Source organism: Camelus dromedarius, chromosome 8, assembly GCF_036321535.1.
Source record: "Camelus dromedarius isolate mCamDro1 chromosome 8, mCamDro1.pat, whole genome shotgun sequence".
Lineage (NCBI taxonomy): Eukaryota > Metazoa > Chordata > Mammalia > Artiodactyla > Camelidae > Camelus > Camelus dromedarius.
The window spans coordinates 17,247,292-17,263,853 of NC_087443.1; positions in this window are offsets into that span (position 1 = coordinate 17,247,292).

Sequence of the window (16,562 nt, forward strand, 5' to 3'; positions counted from 1 at the left end):
TGACATTTCCTCCTGCCACTTCACACACAGCTGATGACTGTCGCTTTCTACGAGAAAAGAGAACTTCTGTACCCTCTTTCGCTTTCTATGAGAAAAGAGAACTTCTGTACTCTCTTGCAAGCACACCTGCCCACCTCTCTTCACCGGAACCTGCATGCTTTATTTTCCATTTTGAATGAACAGCCCCAGTTTCTATTTAAGAAAACTCTCCATTTGTACCCTGAATCTTATCCCCTTTCTCATACATGAAGGTGTTCCCGTCTCTCTTCTGTATTATCAGTTTTCATTCTATAACAACTTGGGAGGTCTTCATTTGGCCTACATCTTCTGTGTGTTAAGGTCTTGGAACCTGGAGGAGCATGAGTCAGGGAGCACCTGAGTCTTTAGGCCCTATCTGGGGAGCCTTTGGGAGACACATAGAAAGAAAGGTGGAGGCACTTTCCTTTCCTCCTGGGTGACCTGCCCTGGGATCCCAGCCCAATGCTCATCCTTGCCTATTAAGAGCACTGTGAAGTAGGGTTTCTTCCTCACTTTTCTTAGAATGAAGGAACAGAAGATGAGAGAGAGGTAGTGACTTGCCCAGGATCCTGTTTCTTCTTCTTTTTTAAAAATTTAATATTTTAGCATTTTCTTTTTTTTTTTAATGGAGGTACTGGGGATTGTACCCAGGACCTTGTGCATGCTAAACATGTGCTCTACCACTGAACTATAACCACCCCCAGGATCCTGCTTTGGGTGGTTGGAGCCAGGATCCAAACTCAGCACCTTGCGTATTGAATTGAGGTCACTTTCACTATAGCACATCCATCTGTCACCTCATCTTTTCAGGACATCACATATGGAACAGGTTAGAGATGAATAAAGGAGTTTCTGTTGGACCTCTTAGGCCCAGCCTCCAAGTCCAGCCAGCTGGGCAATCACTCCAATACAGAAACACACCAGACCAAGCTGGGTGGTGACACATGCAGGTCTGGCCCCACTGGACTCCTAGAAAAGCTGGAGAAACCACAGTTGGAGCTGGAAAAGGGAGTCTGAGGCTCCTATGTAGATTAGAGCCCTTTACCCAACCGGGCTGACTCCTGGCTGGAGCAGGGTCACACAGAGCTCCCTCCCTCCAGAACTCTGTGAGTTCTAAGAATGTTTCCAGCTCTATTACCCAAACGGTTGCCAGGGTGTCCTCAAAAGCCATGGAAATGGAGAGTGTGATAAGGAGGGTCTCATCCAGCCCTCTTTACTTTTCAGACTGAGAATGGAGGCCCAGAGAAAGGGAGAGAATTATTCAAGTGCACCCAGGCAAGCAGGAGGGGAGGGAGGAGAGAAGTTAGTCCTCCCCATTAATGAAGGGCTCTTGGTGTTGTCCCACTAGGGGGTCCAGGGAAGATGGCCTCAGGGCTATAGAAACTCATCATCCTAGTGCACGTGCTGCTGGATGCAACTCGGCATCATTCCTGCACTTGTTCATTCCCAAGCACGCAGCGAGTATATTCTGTGTACCTTGTCACACAAAATGCTGTTTCTCCGCAGGGCTCCACCAGCACTGGGACAAGGAGAGTTTCAAGAAGTTTCAGCACAATGGTCTCTCCTCCCACATCAGCCTTTTCTTCCTGGTTGTTGTTGCATTTCTCACTTTATTCACACTCCACACGTCGACTTCCTCAAAGATGTTGGGCACAGCCCACTGAGGACACTAACGAGTAGGTAACAACTTCCAGGGAGCCCCTCAATCCAAGGTTAAATGTATCACAGGCCATCCCTCAAGATCTAGAACTCTTTAAACCAAACATTTGTGGCTTTTAGATGTTGTATTAGGCAAAACAGAAATAGACTCATAGACATAGAATACAAACTTGTGGTTGCCAAGGGGGAGGGGGATAGGAAGGGATAGACTGGGAGTTCAAAATTTGTAGATACTGACAGACATATGTAGAATAGACAAACAAGATTATACTGTGTAGCACAGGGGAATATATACAAGATCTTGTGGTAGCTCATAGCAAAAAAAAAATTGACAATGAATGTATGTATGTTCATGTATAACTGAAAAATTGTGCTCTACACTGGAATTTGACACAAAATTGTAAAATGACTATAACTTAATAAAAATGTTTAAAAAATAGATGTTGTATTAGGATAATAGAGATATTTGGGGAAAAAAAAAAGATCTATATGGAATAAGGAAGGTTGGGTTGCCAGATTTAGCAACTGAAAATACAGTATGCCCAGCTTCATTTGAATTTCAGATAAACAATGAATAATTTCTAAAGAAAATGTGTGTCCCCTGCAATGTTTGTCTGAAATTCAAATGTTATTGGGCATTCTGTATTTTTATCTGCCCACCCTAGAGGACGGGTATGCTTCCAAAAACTCCTTGAAAGACTCTAAGTGGATAATTGCTGCCTTGTAGGCTAATCCGAAAGATGTGCGAAGCCCTGATTTCCATTTAGTCACCAGCACAGAGAAAGAGGATCTGAGACTGGCTGCCCAAACCCCCTCAACAGGGGGAGTCCTAACCAGCCCCTCCTGGCTCACCCCGGCCTCCATCTTCTGTCTTTTCCGCATCTTCAGTGAAAACCCACACCTTCTCCATTTCAGGAGCCAAAGCAGAGCAGATGAAAACAGGGGCTGTGCAGTGATTTGGCCTGGGTTCAAATACAGGCTCTGTCAACAGAAAGCTGCACCATCATGAGCAAGTTTATCAGTGTCATTAAGACCTGACGTCCTCCTCCGTAAATGAGGCTCACAATACTTGCCCGTTTTGGGCTGTCGTGAGGACAGCATGAAATAATGTGTGGAAGGAAGGTAGTGATCACCATGCTGGGCAGTAACAGCGGTACCATCCTCACTATTAACCTTCAAGTGGCAGCAGTCACTAGGGGCACGCTGTTGGAGATGGGGCCACCACGGAGGAGGCTTTGCACCTGCTCCTGGTGTGTCTGCCCTTGCGCCTGCTCTATGCTGTGCCTCTCCTCGAATCTCTGACTTATCATTTCTTTTATCTCAGTTAATTCTCACAACATTCGTGGGAAGTAGGCAAGCAGAGATTATTAATTGTTTTGTACATGAACGAACTGAGGCTATGTTATTTAGTTTCTCTAAACCTTTCTCATCTGCTAAAACAAACAACCAACCAAACAAAACAATAAAAAAACAGGGAGTAGGAAAAAATCCTTATGGCAGCAGAGTTTTTGAATCTCCTCAAATCACTCCTAAAAATGGGCTGTCTTCACACCTCCCCAGGGATGCAAAACAGAACAAAACAAAGCAAACAAATAAAAATGAATCACTAGGCTAGCAGACAAAGATCCCACTGGACAATATCATCCAGAAAAACGGAGTCAGGGTCTCCCCTCAAATATCAGAGAAGTCTATTCTTTCCGCCACTAAATGGAGATGCCATCATTATCTTATGCAGGGTGGTTTGACCCTGGTGGTTGGGTCAGACCGCCACCAGGCTTCTGCAGCTGTGCCAAATAGTGAGGGTCATGGAACCCAGAACCTTGAAACTGCCAACAAATAGTGTAGCTGCCGCTCTACATGAAATCATCAGCAAGAAGCTGAGAGCACCATTGAGACTGGGCTAAGGTTCCTCAGACTCCTCCACGGGCTCCAGTTTGCGGATGAGTCCACAAAACTGCAGGAAACTGAAGAAATCAGGGTTCCCTGAAGAAATAACTGGTTCATGACAAAGCACAGCACTAGGCTGGGACAAATTGTCTACCAGAAAGCAAGGCCGTGCCAAAGACGACTACCATCATGTCATAGGGACCCAGGGCCAACCTGAAGAGCTCCCCTATCTGATTCAAACAAACCAGGTATAAAAGAAATCTGTGAGGCACTTAGGGAGATTTGAATATGGACTGGATGTTAGATATTAAAGAATTTGTGGGAAAAATGAAGACCCACCAAAGAAGAATAAACAAAGGCTATTTATTCAGAGCTTCCTAATTGCAAGGAAGTCAGCTACCATCATTTGCCTTTTGCAAGAGACGCAAAGGCTGGCAGCCAAGTGGGAAAGCTTTAGAGTGGAAAATGAGGAAATGGCCCCAGACACACCCTGTTTGCAGGTCATTAAAGGGAAACCAGAGGTGGCTGACTGGAAGAGGGCATCTTCTGTGATTGGTTGGGAGAGTATATGTGGTGTCCTCTGGTTGGTCTTAAGTTGAAAGTGGGGACAAAAATTAAGGATACTGCTAGTTTTTAATCAAGGCCAGAAATTTTGGGGGTGATTGATAGTTTGGCTTCCCCGGCTGATTGCAAAGACAGTGGTCTGACTTCTTACAAGTCTGATCGATAGCAGGCTGACACCCTGGGCTAGTTGCTGTAAATTGTGAGTTGGTTTCCTGGGCTGATTAATGTAGGTAATAGGTCAGTTTGCTGGGCTGGTTACTGCAGGTTGTTTGTGGTTTTGCCATTGTCCATTTGCATATTCAGTCTCTCAAATTATTATTAATTTTTTAAGTATGACAGTGGTACAATGTAAAAAATAAAATAAAATGCCCTGAGTCATGTATATACCTGGTTATTAAATAATCCCAGGGGAGGGTATAGCTCAGTGGTAGACTGTGTGCTCAGCATGCATGAGGTCCTGGGTTCAGTCCCCAGTACCTCCACTGAAAAATAAATGAATAAACAAACAAATGAACAATTATCTCACCCCAAACAAACACAATTTAACTAACTAACTAACTAACTAACTAACTAACTAACTAACTAACTAACTGTCTAGAAAAGCTAAAGTGGATGGGAGATTGATAGATAAAAGAAAATAGGACCCATCTTGATGTTTGTTGAATCTGGGTTATGGATACTTGGAGGCTTATTGTATTATTTGATGTTGTGTATATTTTGAAATTCCTATAACGAAAGTTTTTGCTACTGAGGATGGTAATAGGGCCTGCCTCATAGGGTTGCTTTGAAGATTAAAAGATAATTCAAGTGGGAGGTTTAACATAGAACTTTTCATAAGTTGAGTCATACCTGCAGGAGGCCTTTGCTGAGGTCCTTTTCTGGCATTTCTCACTATGATGTGAGATATGTGGGATTAAACACAGGCTGTTTTGGAAATGGATTTTTTTTCACTAAGCAATATTTCATCAGCACATTTAGGTAATATCTGCCTATATCTATGTTGATATTTTTAATGGTTGCCCAGTTTTCTGTCATATGGATTTACTATAATTTGTTTAACCATTCTTTATTAATAGTGAGAGTGTTGAGCTTTTCCTGAGGCCTGTGCCTCTAGAAAAGAGCACAGGTTAAGAAATCCCCCCAACTTTTGTTTGGGAGACAGTATAGTGTGGCATTAAATAATGATGGCATTTCAATTTAATGGTGGAAAGACTAGACTTTTCAGTGAATGGTGCTGGAAACTTATCTATTCATTTGATACAAACTTAGAACTTGTCTCTTACAAGATGTGAACTGTAAAAATAAATTACAGAGTATTAAAAGGCAAAATATTAAGGAACAAGACATAAAACACAAAGCTAAATGTTATGAGTTGAATTGTGTCCCCATCCTCTTCACATGTTGAAGTCTTAAGCCCCAGGACTCCAAAGGTGGCCTTATTTGGAAACAAAGTTGTTGCGGATGTAGTCAAGCTAAGATGAGGTTGTTAGATTGGGTTCTAACTCAGTATAACTAGCTGTCGTTATAAGAGGAAATACCACATGAAGACAGAGACACACAGGGAGAGTGCAAGCCAAGGATTCATGGCAACCGCCAGAACCTAGGAAGAGTCAAGGAAGGATTCTATCCAAAGTTTCAGGAGGAACCAACCCTGCTGACACCTTGGTTTTACAGTTATAGCCTCCAGGACTGTGGGAGAATTAATTTCTAAAGTTTGTGGTACTTTATTAGGGCAGCCCAAGGAAACAAATAAAATTACTGTCTAATTTTACAACACTTCATTACCCACAAAAGAAACTCCAAACCTATCAATAGTCTCTCTGCATTCCTCCTGCCCTCCATCCCCTGGCAACCATTTATCTATTTTTGTCTCCATGGAATTTGACATTTTAGACTTCATATAAATGGAGTCATAAAACATATTGTATTTTGTGACTGTCTTCTTTCATTTACTCTTATGTTTTCATTTACTCTTATGTTTTCAAAGTTCATTGATGATGCAACATGTATCAGTACTTCATTCATTTTACCGTCAAATATTAGCCTATTGTTTGAATATAGTATGTTTTGTTTCTGCATTCACCAGCTGATGGACATTTGTGTTGTTTCCAATTTTGGCTCTTATGAATAACACTGCTATGAACACTCGTATACAAATTTTTGTGTGGATGTATATTTTTACTGCTCTTTGCTAGGTGTCTATAAATGGAATCACTGAATGATATGATGACTCTATATTTATCATTTTGAGGAACTGCTAGACTTTATCCAAAGTGGCTGCACTATTTTGTCTTTTTTGTTTGTTCTGTTTTGTTTTGTTTTTTTGGAGGGGGGTTATTTATTTATTTATTTATTTATTTATTAAATGGCGGTACTGGGGGTTGAACCCCAGACCTCGTGCATTGCTAAGCATGCACTCTACCACTGAGCTATACCCTCCTTCCTTGCACTATTTTATGGTCCTACCAATAACAAATGACATTTCTGATTTCTCCACATTCTGATGGCTTCTTATCTCAGTTGAAATGAGAACCAGTGTCTTTACAGTGGACTCAAAGGACCAAAATTGTGTTAGTCAGAGTTTTCCAGAGAAACAGAATCAATAGTGTGTGTATTTAATTAATTAATTGGCTCATGTGTTTCTGGAGGCTGAGAAGTCCAATTACCTGTCATCTGCTAGCTGGAGAAACAGGAATGCCAGTGGTGTAATTCAGTCTGTATCTGAAGGCGTGAGAACTAGGGGAGCCAATGATGTAATCTCCAGTTGCAAGCCAAAGGCCTGAGAAGGGAGGATTGGGGTGCTGCTGTAAGTCCCAGCATCTGAAGGTTTAAGAACTAGAAGCTCTGATGTCAGAGGGCATGAGAAGTTGGAAGTCTTAACTTAAGTGGAGAGAGCAAATTCTCCCTTCCTCCACTTTTAAAATTCTGTTCAGACCCTTAACAGGCTAGATGTTGCCCACCCACATTGGGGAAGGCAATCTGTTATACTTAGTTCACCAATTCAAATGTTAATCTCTTCTGGAAACACCCTCACGGTTGGGCCCAGAAATAATATTTTATAAGCTGTCTGGTCATCCCTTGTCTCAGTCAAGGTGACACATAAAATTAGTCTTCACAAACATGAGCTGACCTTTTCTTGTGTCTTTAGTATGCCACCTCACTGACCTTTTGCTGTTCCTCAAATAAACCAAGCACACTCTCTGTAGTGGCTTTACATCTGCTGTTTCATCTGCCTGGAACAGACTTCCCACAGATATACTCCCTCTTGTTAATTCCACTTCCTTCAGACTCTGCTCATACGATCTCTTATCAAAGAGGGCAGTTCTTACAGCTCTATATTGAATAAGAATCTTCCTCCCACCTCTTTACCTTGCTTTTGTTTAGTCTTACTCTTCCTGCCCCTCTATTTGAATGTAAGATCTTTGCGGGGAGGACCACTATTTATTTTGTTCACTGTGTTAAAGAGAAATTATTCTGACACTTGTTGAAACCTGCAGAGAAGACTTTATTCAAGACAATTGCAATAGGGAGAGAACTTGAATTTAACTCCCAATACAACAGGGACAAGTGGGGATTTATGGCTGACTGACAGGGTGAAGGCATAAATGGAAAATTACCAATAAGAAATTGGTTAGATACCAAGGGTAGGGTGGAGTGGGTGGAGAGGAACTTGATTAGTTATCAAGGGTGGGGGAATTCTTGTTTGTTTTTATGAGGGGGAGGTAATTAGGTTTATCCATTTATTTCTGCTTGGAGGGAGTACTGGGGATTGAACCTAGGACCTCCTGGCATGCTGAGCATGTACTCTATCACTTGAGCTATACCCTTGCCCCAAGAGTGGGGGAATTCTTAATGAATTGGCTTAGCATTATTCTTTGGCAAAATTGGGCTCAGCAGGCCAAAGACAAGGCCTAGATGAGAAGACTCACAGGATCTTGACTAAAGTTTGGTCGAGGAGGGGGTCCTTGATAAGTGCTTTATCCTTAGCATGTAGAACAGTGAGTGGCACATAGTGAGACATTGGTTAGTCATTGTTAGATTGGTGGATGAATGCCCCATTCTGAGAAATTTTCTTTTACATAAAAAGTCCGAATTGAATGAAAGAGATACATTTTCTCCCCTAAGATGTCCAATTGCTGGATTTTATAGATAGATTTTTTCCCCTAGAAAATTATACATTTCTTAAAACTGATTCAGCCTTATTCCATCTTCTACGTGAGTTAATGGTGAGAAAATAATATTTAGTGTTCTGGCATACTTTGCTAACGTGCTTTTTCTTCGTTTGAAATCAAAACAAGATTACTTGGAAACAAACGAACAGACCATAAAAAGCTCCTCCAAAGTAACATAAAACATATTTTGTAGATTCAAATCAGTTTCTAGCAATCGGTGCTAATCTTGGCGGAATATTCGTATCATTTGGGAGCTTTAAAAAATCTCGATGCTAGGTCCACACCCAGAATATCAACGCAAAATCTCTGGGGCTGGGACCAAAGCACAAGTACTTTTCCAAGCTGCCCGAGTGATGCTAACGTGCGTATGTAGACCCTAAGACACCGATCTGTAGCACAGACTACATTTCCCAGAGGCCTCAGCGGCCACTTCCGCTTCCGGCTTCGCCCTCCTCCGCTTGAATCCAGCGCGGCACATTTCCTGAGAAATTGCCATCGTTTCAAAGTGAAGTTGGGTTTATGCTTCTTACCTGAAAGATGCTTTGCCCAGTGTATGGACCAACTTGCCTGAGCCAGTCCTTGAGTGGTGTAGCTCTACAGGGACGGGCTCCCTCTCCCCACTGTCATCCCTCCATGTCCCTTCTCTCTACCCATTACAGGATCATTGACCAAATAGATGATTGCCACCTATGCTTTCTAGAGTGCTAGAAGCTAAAACATACTTTGTACCTAAGATACAGCTGTTGGCTCAAAGACCTTGCCAACTCAGAGAAGATGAAAAACAGACACACAGCTTATAGAGACATAACAGGCTATAGTAACTGTGATTGATACACATAACGCAGCCATGGTAGTGCTCTGTGGACCTTCAGGGGTGAGAGGAGCCTCTAGTAGGGGATGGTGGTAGTGGTGGTGGTCACTCCAGTTCTTACTGAAGAATAAGTGAAATTTGCATAACTGCAGAGCTTGGGGTGACTTGGGGAAGGTGCTGCAACATGAGTGAAGCCATTACATTTGAACCATGAACCAGCTGGACCCTATGCTGGAAGTGTTCAGAGTCTACACTGCCACGTTGGAATTTGCCTTTACCCTGGAGAAAACTGGGTTTTGGAGGACTTTGAGAAGTTGAGCGGAAGTAATCAGCATTTTGAAAGAAAGTAATCAATATTTGAGTATTACACAAGCTAAGAGTAACAGAAATTTTAAAAAATTAATTACCCATATTCCTATCAATTTATTTTAATTATTTTATTTTCAAATTATTTTACTTGAAACACATCTGCATATGTATTTTTTAGGCTTTCCCATTTTTTCTTTTTAATATGTCATAGGCATTTCTTCCAGTTTGCTCAGTAGTCTCACTGACCCTTTTTGGAGCTCCTTTTTTATTGTGCACTCAGCCATCCTGTGACCTTGAGCAAGTTCTTTCAGCTCTCTGAGCCTTAGTATTCTTAGCTGTAAAATAGATTTACTTTATAGAATTGTGGTGGAAATTCAGAGAGATGATGTGTATCTTAGGGCTTAGCACTTTACCTGGCACATTGTAAGTTGTTACTGCTATGAATGGTAATTAACAAATATATATTTATCTCTGTAAGTTCTAGGATAAAGCCACTATCATTTTGCATGTCTTTCAGAGTTTATTCATTTGTTGAATGCTTGACCTTGAACATGCCCATGTGTCAGGCAGAGTTTCAGGCTAGGGAGATAGCAGTGACCCAAGTGGTCCCTGCCCTTCTGGAGCTCACATTATAGAGGACACTTATTCGCAAATCTCATCCTCACCTATCAGGTAGTGAGAAATCCTGTGGAAAAAAATAAAGTGGGTCATGGGAGAGGAAGTACTAGAGGATGGGAGGAGAGAAAAGATGATCTTTCTGATGAGGTGGCATTTATGCAAAGACTTGCTAAGTGAGGGGTGAGCAAACACCAGGCCCAGAGGAGGGAGCATGACAGGCAAGTTGGACAAACAGGAGGAGGGCAGTGTTGTGAAAGTGAGGGGTCACACCTCCACTCTCTAACTTCTCATCTTAATTTTTCATACCTATGAAGCAAGTCAGCTCTCTGAGCATATCATGTATTTTCCCCATTGGTCCTTTCATTAACTGTATTCCACTTACCTCCTTGTGAATGATTTGAACTATCAGAAGCTGACTTTGAATGTTTTGCCTTCCTTCACCACTGAGGCCCTCCTCCTCCACTGAGGCCTTCCTCGCTCCCTACTTCAGGAGGGGGCCAAGGGAGTAAATGGTTCCTGGATGAGTGGAATTGGTTTTGATTTTGCAGGGATCACTGACATTTGGGGATGTGGCTGTGGCCTTTATCCAGATTGAAAGGAGACACCTGGATGCCACTCAGCGGGCCTTGTACAGGGATGTGATGCTGGAAAACTATGGGAATCTGGTGTCTGTGGGTAAGGATTTCTTTCTCTTTGACTCAAAATTGATCTGCTGGGCAACTGTGCATTTTCACAAGGTAAATGATTTTGGGTATTTAAGCTCTTTTTTTTTTAAGTTGGTTTTGTCTTTTGGGGGGGATGGGGGTAGGTAATTAGGTTTTATTTATTTTTCACTGGAGGTACTGGGGATTGAACCCAGGACCTCTTGCATGCTAAGCACACAGTCTACCAATGAGCTATATCCTCCCCGCTAACTCTTTGTTTTTTTAATTGAAGTATCACTGGCTTACAATGTTGTGTCAATTTCTGGTGTACAGCATAATGTTTCAGTCATACATATACATACATATATTCCTTTTCATATTCTTTTTCAGTATAGGTATTGAATATAGTTCCTGTGTTATAACAGTAGGACCTTGCTGTTGATCTATTTTATATATAGTAGTTAGTATCTGCAAATCTCAAACTCCCAATTTATCCCTCCACCTCTCACCTGACCCTCCTTTAACTATAAGTTTGTTTTCTCTGTCTGTGAGTCTGTTTCTGCTTTGTAAATGAGTTCGTTTGTGTCTTTTTTCTTTTTTTTAGATTCCACATATAAGTGATATCATATGGTATTTTTCTTTCTCTTTCTGGCTTACTTCACTTAGAATAATGATCTCCAGGCCCATCCATGGGGTGTTTACACTCTTAAATGGGAGGTTTTTGTTTGTTTGTTTTCAGCATGGGCTTAGAGGCTGAAACTTATGTTCCTTCCACCCCTCAGAAAGATCAGAGCCATACAGAGCCAGAGATGGTCAGCTTTGCGTGCAGTCTAGCCCAGTTCTCTGAATTTTGCATGTCAGGATTCGTCTGCTGCCAACAATAGGAGTTTCCTGTCCTCAGGGAGGCCTGGTTTTCTAACTGACTTTCCACCCTACATTTCTATAACTGTGGTTTGAACGTTTTTGATACCACCCTCTAGGCCTTCCTGACGACCATGCTCCTTGCAGACCCTGAAGTTGAGATGGAGGTTTGGGATAACTCCTAATAGCCACAGTCACATTTCTTTTCCTTCTCTGTGAACAGGGCTTCTCTCTTCCAAACCCAAGCTAATCACCCAGTTGGAGCAAGAGGCAGAGCCACGGATGTAAGTACAAGAAGTTCCATCAGGTATGCCTGCAGGTGAGCAAGGCAGGAACCATTTCAAGCAGGAGCTCAGCACACAGAAAAGTGTGGAGGGGGTTCTTGGTGAAGCTCACCTTGCAGAGCCCCTGTCTGTGCGGAAGGGCTGTGGCACGTGACATGAGTTTCCTCTTTTTCATGTCATCCTCATGTCAAATGACTTGGCGTTTTTCTCATTCTTTCTACTCCTGCTCTCTTCACGAGGGCTTCTCGTCTTGCAATAAGTCTCTTTATGTGTTTTTATCTTTCCCCATTTGCAGACACTTGATAGGCTGTGCTGTATTTCTACCTTCTGTCCATTCTCAGTGCCTTCCAAATTCTCTCAAGGTTAGCTTGATGGATGGCTGTTTAACTCTTTCTGTTTTAATACCCATATCATTGACCATATGGTAGGGCAGTGGCAGATTCCAGTTATAAGCATAGGACTCCTGACTATCACATAATTACTATTTTTGACAAAGAAACTGATGGGGAAGCATTTTCTTCCCTTTTCTCCTGAGTCTTTTATTTCTTTTCTCTGATATCATTTGCTCTTTAAAAAATATTTTAATTATCTTTTGTTTATTTTTTGTTTTTGTTTTGGGAGGGATTAGGTTTATTTATTTACTTATTTATTTTAATGGAGAACTGGAGATTGAACCTAGAACCTCGTGCATGCTAAGCACGCACTCTACCCCTGAGCTGTACACTCACCTGCCGTCATTTGCTCTTGGCTCTCATTTTTTTCTGTGTATACTTTGCATAAATTTATGTCTGTCACTTTCTCCGTGTTGTTAACTGGAGAAATCATTTCTAAATCTTTGTAAACATGGATATTTATTTGTCTCCTCTAAAATATTTATCCTACCAGTGTTCCTTCTTTTAAAACTTGAACTGTCATTTTACGTTTATCATCATCAGGGAAACTTTTATAACTGTATTTCGTGGAAAATGTAATTCACATGATAGCTGGTTTCCTGAAGGTTTGGGTGCTTTTTCTTTTTTTTTTTTAATTTATTTTTTTGTGGTAGGGAACAGGGGAGAGAAATGTGGGGGGTAGGTCTATAACAGTATTCTGTCTTATATAGTAACTTGGCCAACCAGATTTTTGTTCTCTCTTGAAACAGTTTTGGTAATTTACAGTTTCCTAAAAATATTCAGTAATTAAAGTTCTCAAATTTATCTTCATAGTATTGAACAAAATAGCCTTTTATGATTCTACGTTTATCCTTAATGTTTATAATTACTTTTAGTCTGTATATTCATGGTTACTTTCTTATGATTTCTTACATTATTTGTTTTTTTCCCATTTTCCCCCTTTGTTAGCTTTACGTTATTTCTTAGAGTGCTCTTAGATGTATTTACTAGTGTTACTATTTTCTGTGTTTTTCTTTTTTTTTTTTTAATCTTTTAATTCCTTTTTATTTTTTCTTTCCTTAGGTTTATTTACTTTCTCTAACTTTGTTTTAGTTGATTCATTAATCAATTAACTCATTGATTTTCCTTCTTCTTTATGTACTATAAATATTTAAAGCCTTAAACTTTTGTTTGTGCAGGGTTTTGGTTATATTCAATGGGTTCCGATATGTAGTTTTTATTATCATTAGTTTTTAGATATTTTGCAATTGGCATTTTGATTTCTCTGATCAGAGTATTAAGAGAGTCATAACCTAGCCTTCCTTTTTTCTTAAAACCTTTTAAAAAATTTAACCCATATATGGAAGAGTTGATTTTTAAATATATGATCTAAATTCGTATTTTTTAAGTGAATATTCATATAACCAGCACTCAGGTCAAGAAACAGAACACTGGTAGTATTTCACTAAATCACATCTTGATCCCTCCCAGTCATCAGCCACACTCTCCTCCTCCCCGTCAAATAACACTATAATTTATTTTGGCCTTTTTTTAACCTTTATATGAATGGAACTATATAGTATATATTTTTGGCATAGTCTTTTATGCATAACATTTTGTGAGATTTTTCCATTTTCATGTATTGTCCTTGCAGTGGGTCAATGGTTCTTAAAACTCTAGCATGTATTAGAATGCATGTTTAAGCATGACTGCTGGGCCCCACCCTCAGGCTTCAAATATGGACTGAAAGTTTTTACAAGTTCTTTGGTGATACTGATGCTGTTGATCTGGGGACCATGCTTTTAAATCTGTTGCTATAGAGTATTTCATTATCCCATGTATTTGGATGGATATTGGGGATATTTCCAGCTTTTGAGAATTACAAATGCTATGAACATTATTATATGTTGTTGCTTGGTTCAAATGTGGATACATTTCTGTTGGGCATATACCTAGGAGTGGAATTTCTATTTTATAGGATATACACATATTTAACTTTAGTATATAATGCCAAATAATTTTTCAATGTTTGTACCAATTTATATTTCCATCATCAGTGTGTGAGAGTACTCATTGCTCCATATCCTTGCCAACACTTGATATAGTCAGTCTTTTGAAGTTCGTCATTCTTTGGCTGTATCTTGTATCTCATTGTGGTCTTAATACCCATATCCCTGATATCAAATGAGGTTGAGGGTGTTTCACAAGTTTATTGGCCATTATATGTCATCTTTTTTGAAGTATCTATTCAAAAAACCCTTTGTTAATTATGTATGTTGTACTGCCCTTCCCTCTGTAATTTGTTTTTCACTAATAGTGGTCTTTTGATGAATAGAAGTTTTTAACTCTAATGAGCTCCATTTTGCTAATATTTTCCTTTCTTGTCATTGTTTTTTGTGTACTGTTCAGTAAAACCTTCCTTCCCCCAAGTTCATGAAGATAGTCTTCTGTGTAAACTTTTAGAAGCTTTATTGCTTGTATTTTACATTTAGATTTACCATCCTCTTAGAATTGATTTTTGTGCATGGTACGAGGTAGAGTTCATGTTTTCTTCACCCCTCAGCCCCCAAATATGCCAATAAAATCTCCTTTTCATCACTGCTCTGCTAGGCTACCTTTGTCATAGAACATGTGTCCAGAAGACTGCCTTTCTTCATATGACTAATTTGCCTCCACCTACCTATACACTCAGTATCTTGAAATTTTCTCTAGCTTAATCATTACATAAAATATATATCCCATCAAAGGCCATTTGAACTATCTGGGCTGTTTATTACCAGACTTCACCTCCAACTTACATTTCCTTAAAAAAAAAAATCTTAGTTCTAGTATCTGATGTATGGAATATCTCCTCATGTTAATAAATATAAACATTTAAAAATAAAAATATAAGTATATGTGTGTATATATCTGTATCTGTAGATATAACTTCTTTTTAAAAGAAAAAAACTCATTCAGTAAAAGAATTGATCAGTGATTGCTGATTTATCACAAATTTAACTCCATTAGTTTTTCAGAATCTCCTTGTATATCTTTTGTAAACGGCTAGAGAAAAATTACACAATTCACCTTTTTCATTTGTATATTCTTTTTCAGATATGTTAAAACCTTAGATTACAGTACAGTCTTGTTGGCCTGAGATCTGTTTTGATTCGTTAAACATTTTGTCTATTTTTTCCCCTCAGAGCTATTAAATGTTGGTTCTCTGCTAAATTCTCACAGAGAAATGTTATTCTCAAGTTCTTGGATATAGTGCAGTGTTACATTACAATGTTCTCAAATGCATCACCCTATAGGAATCTGTGCTAGTAATCCTGGCTTGCTTTGTGATACTTGATTTTCTCCCCAAAATTGTCTTTAGTCACATTCCCATTTTTTTTTTTTTATTTCTTGGAGTTTCCTGTGTTACCTTCCTAACTTGACAACTTCTTAGATGTTCCTTGCATTCTTTAAATACAATATTTATAATATAACTTCCTTCCATTTCCTTAGATCTTACTTATTTCTCCTGTCTTTAGTCTTGCCATCTTTTCTTAGCGAGAATCACAAGTGGGATGAATTAATTTTACATAACCTTTAGTAATATAGAACAGAACATTATTCTTATCTGTGTGTAGTTCTCATTTTCAGTATTTCAATATAGAGAACATTTGAATTTTAAAATTTCTTTCAGTACAGGAGTACGCATTTGAAACAAAGATGTCAGCCCTAAAGCAAAATACTTCCGAGAGATCTGATTTGGGAGAGCAAACAAAAATTGTCATGATAGAAAGCAGCCTGTGCTTGGAAGGCAGAAGTTGCATGGAGAAGACACAGTATAAATGTGAGGAATGTAGGAAAGTCTTTAAATATAATTCCTTCTTTATTAGCCACCAGAGAAATCATACTGGTGAGAAATCCCATAAGTGTAAAGAATGTGGGATAGCCTTTGTAAGCAGCTCATCCCTTTTAAATCATTATAAAATTCACATGGGTAAGACACTTTATAGATGTTTTAAATGTGGGAAATTCCTTAAGAAGTACTCAACATTTGTTAAGCATCAGAAAATTCATTTGAAGAGAAACCCCATAAATGCTATGAATGTGGAAAAGCTTTCAGAAAGAATTCTACCCTTTTAAGTCACCAGAGAATTCATGCTGGTCAGAAATCCTACAAATGTAATTACTGTGGGGAAGCCTTTGCTAGGAAGTCAGGCCTTGCTCGTCATGTGAAGATACATAGTGGAGAGAAGCCTTTTAAATGTAATCAATGCGGGAAACCTTTCAGGGATAATTCAGCTGTGTTGGAACATCAGAGAACGCATACTGGTGAGAAACTATATTGGTGTAATGGATGTGAAAAAACTTTACTAGAAGCTCAACTC